General features: G+C 48.5%; 1 protein-coding gene across 1 annotated transcript in view; it reads left to right on the top strand.

The window, feature by feature from the left end:
* The first annotated feature begins 283 nt into the window (after nt 1-283).
* The window catches only part of CTXND1 (cortexin domain containing 1), a 56,852-nt gene continuing 51,090 nt past the window's right edge, over nt 284-6,045 (top strand). The window contains exon 1 of the mRNA XM_061181723.1: nt 284-365. The gene's annotated coding sequence lies outside the window, so the exon portion shown is untranslated. The remainder of the gene's footprint in view (nt 366-6,045) is intronic.

The following is a 6,045-nucleotide window of genomic DNA, read 5'->3' as shown; positions in this document are numbered from 1 at the left end:
GAAGGAAATATCTGATAGGAACGCTTGTGAACAGCATATCAGAGAAGCCCAGACTGGTCTGTGCGCCTGCAAGGGACTCTTGGGCCCCTTCCGCGCTATCCACGCTCTGGTCTGGAGGCTGAAGTTTCTCCCTGCGTTTCCGCTTGAACAGCATCCAGCTGCCTCGCCTTTAAAATGCCAGGGCGGCCGCGGCTCCGCTCAGAGCCCCCCTCTCGGCGGCTGGCCCGCGCTCGCCGGCGCCGCCGGGGCTCTGACTCAGCCGCAGCCCGGCCGCTGCCCGCCGAGCCGGGCCTGGGCAGCTCCCTCCGCGCCCCGCGCCCCTGGCCGGCACGCGCCGCAGCGAGCGCTCGGGACGGCCTCGCCAGGTAAGCATTGCAGGAGCATCCCGGGACCCGCCGCCGCGGCGCCTGCGGGGCTGGGGCGCAGCGCGGTCGGCGGTGCCGGGGCGTCGCGCGGGTGGGTCCTCGGCCGCGGAGCCAGCCCGCCGGCCACAGGCGGAGGATCTGCTCGTTGGGGTCCCGCCGGGCCCCGCCGCCCCCTCCGCGAGGGGACCCGCCTGGCCAGCCGGGACCGGGACGCCCCTCCTGGTGGCACGGCGCCCGGGGCGCGCCTCGGTGGGCACGGGAAGGCTGGCAGGTGGCAGCAGCCTTGGGCCGCCCGGGTGGGAGCCGCGCCGGGCTCCGCGTTGCAGCAGCCCCAGTTCTGCTTCGGGGCTCGGGGCTCTAAAGCCTGGAAGAGCGGTGTGCTGTGTTCAAGGCGTAGTCACTCTCCTGAGCCGGCCCCTCTCCCTTTGGGGGTCCTCGGCCCCTCTCCACTGGGGGGTTTAAGGAGTCTGAGTTGAAACTGAATCAAAGTTAGAAATTTCTTCTCGTTAAGTTCAGTGCCTAAAACTCAGTCCCTTCTTGTGGCTGACAGTATACCTGGAACAGATTTTTCTCAGTGTAGCTGATGAAGGTCACATTTGAGGTAACTTCTGGGGAAAGTTCTGTTGGTGGCAGCCTTTCTAAAATGTCAGGCCCCATTGGATTTTGTCCTGATCTGCAGCGAAAAGCCTCATACAACCTTTCAAATATTTTTTCCCTTGTCAGTGTAGAAGCGGAGAATGACTGGGTGATTTTGGGGGAATGCATTATAGAACTGAATTTTATAAGTCTCCATTGCCCATAAGGAAAGTTCTGGAAGGGAAAACCTGTCAGGAAAGACCAAGGTGATACACCTTCTCACTAGATGCTCAGTAAGGTCACAGTGTGGCTTTGGACCCAGGAATAAAGTCCCAGGCAGGGCCTTCCCTGGGAGAGATTCCATTCTAGTCTACTTCTGCATCAGCTTGAAGGATCTTCTTAATCACTGTGTGGGTTTACCTGAACCTCCCCAGATTCTAGCCAGAAAATCAGATGCAATCTGATGCAATCTTACTCGTTTACATAAAATATGTACCCAGTAAATTAGGGGGTTGATGCCTAGGTGCCAGGTAACTTGGGTCTCCTGTACTTTCCCTCCGTCTCTTTAAGCCACCACTTGAGATGAACTGTAATAACCTGATTTGTGGTCTTTGCAAACCTACAAAGTGGGTTTAGGACATCAGAAAGCCAAACATCCAAGGCCTTAGATGTGATTTACGAATTGGATTTGGATTAAGGCTACATTTTCAGGGATGGCTCAGCCTAAGACATGTAGCAGCTTTGAGGAGAAGGAAAATTGTCAAGCAAAAACTTACCCTGGAAAACTGTTCTGGAACTAATGACTTCACATTTATCCAAAAGAGATATTGTGGGTAAGCTGTTAGTTGATTCTATATGATCTTTAATATAGTCTTATTCCAAATGATTAATTTCCCAGTCACTTCTTTTTTCAGTTGTATTTAATATTTCTGAACAACGTTCAAGTAATGAATGCCTGAAGTATAATGTGTCTCTGAACTCAAATATGTTTGGAAATTTACAGCAAATTTCCGGCCATTAGATAGTTAAGATGTAAATTTAAAATAGACAAGGTTATGGTAAAATAAAGGGCTTTTAAAATAGTAGGAACCTGAATTAGCCTGAACAGAAATAGTTCTATTAACTGCTTGTAAGTTGTGATTCAGAGGACTGCATTTCTCTCCAGTTTATTTGCTTACAGGGTTAATGAAAAAGGTAGCCACTCTGAATATACTGCCCTGCTAGTTAATTTTTCTCCAACAAATACTTACACTGCCAGGCCACACTATCACAGCACAGACTCAAAATCTGCAGTCCTAAGGTGGTTTGTGTGCAGTATCATTCAAATTCGACAACATTTCCAAGATTTAAATGGAAAACGAAATGGTATCAAGGAAAATGTCCTTAAATTATCCTGTCCGGCCACAATAGAAAGAAGAGTGTTTCTAAAATTGACAAAGTTCCAAGACTCTGAGGCTATTGCTCTAGTAAGTCCTGACGTGTAGGAAGACCATAATGGCTCTGAATTTTGGCATCGAAGGCTCTGGAACTGGTCCATGTCAGTGAATTTTTTAGATAACTGAAGTTCACATTAAAACATTAAAAGTGGCAACATTTTCATATATTTGATTTGTTTGGGAAGGAAATATTCCTCAAGTGCACTCCGTGCTTCCCTACAATCAGAAAGCTGGCTAATGGGAATGTTTGCATTTCCTGATGCCTGGGGACCAGCCCTGTGAAAATCAGTTATCTTGTGTCCATAGGGGAGAAGGAGCCCTGACGTTTGCATCCAACAGATCAGCATTTAGCCCTGGCTCTGCCTGTGGTCAGATGACCTTGACTTAATCGAGATGCCTTTCTGAGCTTCTGTTCCCTCATTTGTAAAACCCTAGGAGAACCGATACCTAAAAGTCAGTTCCATTTGTTAAGTACTTACCGTATGCTAAGCATTTTATACATGCTGTCATTTAATTCCCAGAGAAACAATTATCATTCCCATTTTCCTGATGAGGAAACTTATGATCAGAGAAGCAACTTGAATTACCCAAGGTTAATTCAGGGTAGGAAAGCTGCCCTTCCAGACTGGGATCATCTGATTTTGAAACCTATATTCTTCTGACCTATCATATGAAGTTGCTAAAAGGAAAACATCCCTGATGTAGAGTCAGCACTCAAAAAAAAAAAAAAAAGGTAGCTGCCCTTAACTATGATGACCAGTTCCACTTTGTGAGGGTGAAGTTAAATGAGGTCATTCACGTTTGAGCCTGGGGAGTGGTCCCTCTGTAACTGGTCTCTATACAATCAGTTATTACATGGAAGCTCCTAACTCCTTCTGAGACTCGGTTTCCCCGTTCTAAACTTAGGAAACCATTGCCTTCTTTGCTGGGTGGTTGTGGAAATCATAGTTGGTGATGTATATGAAAGAGCCTAGCACATAGTAACGAAGTCCTTGTGGACCTCCCCTTCCGGTGTCTGCCCCTGTCTTTACCATGGACGTTGGGGCTCTGTAGATTTCCTCTGTGTGTTCTTGAACACAGGACCCTATGCTGGCCATTCCTGAAGACGGTCCCCCCAGGGACAATGATGCTTCAAGCCCTTCAGATGGAGCCCCCTTGGAAAACTTATTTCAAGGGAAATATAGAAGGCCAACATCCTTGATGGGAAGAGGTGAGGTTGGGATCCCTCATGCCAGAATCTCATAAGAGACCCCTGTAGCACAGAGGGGCATCCATACAAACAAGCATCCTTCCGCGTGCCTGTCCCCTTTAGTCATGTCTTGCCCTCTTGCTGACCCAATGACAAAAGAGTGAACGTGCCCCTGGGTCTCAGTAAATGACTGGCCTCAAGGCACACATTTCATGTTCAGTATATAGTTTACACTCTTGTTCTTATGGGAATTTAAAAAAATGTTTAATTCTTTTGATATTTTTTAATGTTTACATTATTTTTAAGTATTTTATTCTACTCCATAATACAACTTTGTGTTAATATTAAGCAAGGCAGCCCACTACCAACACCACTCTGGGAAGAAGTGCCCTTCTATCCTGGGCCACACTCCTGCACCCTCCATGGTATGCATACCCCAGGTAGGGAGGCCAGGCCCTAGAAGGGTTTGGACCCTTCCTCTAAAAGATCTGACTCCTAATGCCTTGGCACATAGAACCCCACAGACTCCAGAATGGCATTTCATCCTTGCCCTTGGGATGGCGTGACAGAAAGGAACCCTGAGTTTCCCCTACAGATTGAGCAGGGTTAGAGAAGCAGCCACTCCTGCAACCCACGCCCGTGGCAGACATCGGGGTTGAAATATGATGTTGTCTGAGACCTCTCTCCTTGGCTTGCAGACAGCCGCCTTCTCCCTGTGTCTTCACGTCGGCTTCCCTCTGTGTGTCTGTGTCCTAATCTCCTCTTCTTATAAGGACCCCACTCATATTGAATTAGGACTCACCCGTATGACTTCCTTTTACCTTCATTACCTCTTTAAAGGCCCCCATCTCCAAATACAGTCACATTCTGAGGTCCTGGGAGTTAGATCTTCAACATATGACTTGAGGGGTGCCGGGAACACAATTAAGTCCATAACAACATCTGAGGGAATGATGCTTGAACTTGGCCTGTTTGAGAGGGTGCGGTCCAGGCTGGCACAGTAACGAGACCCCATACAGAGGAACAGCCACAAGTACCAGGTCTCTGGAGGGCGTGGATGGACCTGCATCCAAACCTCCATCATTAGGGCAGTTGTTCAGCTTCCAAGATGGCCCTTCTCTTGGAAATAGTCTGCTCCCCTCTCTTATTAACTGATGTTTGGGAAGGGTGCTTTGTCCAGTGGGCCAACAGACTGGCCAAACGGACGTTCTGGATTTGACTCCCAGGAGGTGACCTGGGCTCCGTCAGTATCGACCATCAGGCGGAATTGTCCAGTATGATCAGAGCATATGTCTCCCTTCCCTGTGCCCCAGTTAAAACACTAAGATAGTCGTTCTCAGTGTCTACAGAAGAAGGGAGAAACGTTGCCACCATTAGCAAACCACGCTTTGAAAATCCTGCGCTTCCCCAGTGGCCGCATCTCCAAGCGAGCAAGGACAATATTGCTAATCAATATACATGCCCAGTCGACTGTAAGTCTCCTAAAAATCTGTCTTCTTGTTCAGCAATTTCTGATTTCTGAGAATGCTCCTTAGAAAGATAATGAGTATCTATGTGAGTGTGGGGAGGTTGGGTTTGCAGTATTTCTATCAAGAATTGATTTCCGGGACTTCTCTGGTAGTCCAGTGGTTAGGAGTCCATGTTTCCGGGGCTTCCCTGGTGGCGCAGCAGTTGAGAATCTGCCTGCCAATGCAAGGGACACGGGTTCGAGCCCTGGTCTGGGAAGATCCCACATGCCGCTGAGCAACTGGGCCCGTGAGCCACGATTACCGAGCCTGCGCGTCTGGAGCCTGTGCTCCGCAACAAGAGAGGCCGCGACAGTGAGAGGCCCGCGCACCGCGATGAAGAGTGGCCCCCGCTTGCCGCAACTAGAGAAAGCCCTCGCACAGAAATGAAGACCCAACGCAGCCAAAAATTAATTAATTAATTAATTTAAAAAAAAAAAAAATCTGTTAAAAGAGTCCATGTTTCCAACACAGAGGGTTCCCGTTCGATCCCTGGTCGGGGAACTAAGATCCCACGTGCCACATGGCATGGCTAAAAAATAAATTAAAAAAAAATAATAAATAAAAATAAACATAAGCATAAAAATAAAGATATCCAAAAAAAGAATTGATTTCCCCTCTTACCACTCCGCTCCCCGTCCCCTCAGTGCCTCCACTCCCCCATTCAGAGGAGGGGTTCCCCACCTGTGATTCCAAGCAAGGAACCCTTCAACTGCTCACAAGACAAAAGCTACCATCTTAGAGGCATCTTAGAAGCAGAGGTGGTGGGGGTTATGGGATAATTGAAGGAAAGGGCTTCCTACATGGGAATGTGGCCAGGATGATGGAGGATGGGGAAGAGAGAGCTCCAGTAATCAATTCCTTGGCTGGTGAGACTCAAAAATTATGGGACTTTGGAGATATTCTCCCAGGGGGGACACGAGGGACTCTGGGTTGTCAAATTCCCCGGACCTGGCTCCAAATCTTAACTCCAC

This window comes from Eubalaena glacialis, chromosome 2, assembly GCF_028564815.1.
Source record: "Eubalaena glacialis isolate mEubGla1 chromosome 2, mEubGla1.1.hap2.+ XY, whole genome shotgun sequence".
Classification (NCBI taxonomy): Eukaryota; Metazoa; Chordata; class Mammalia; order Artiodactyla; family Balaenidae; genus Eubalaena; species Eubalaena glacialis.
This window is presented reverse-complemented; position numbering and strand designations above follow the sequence as displayed.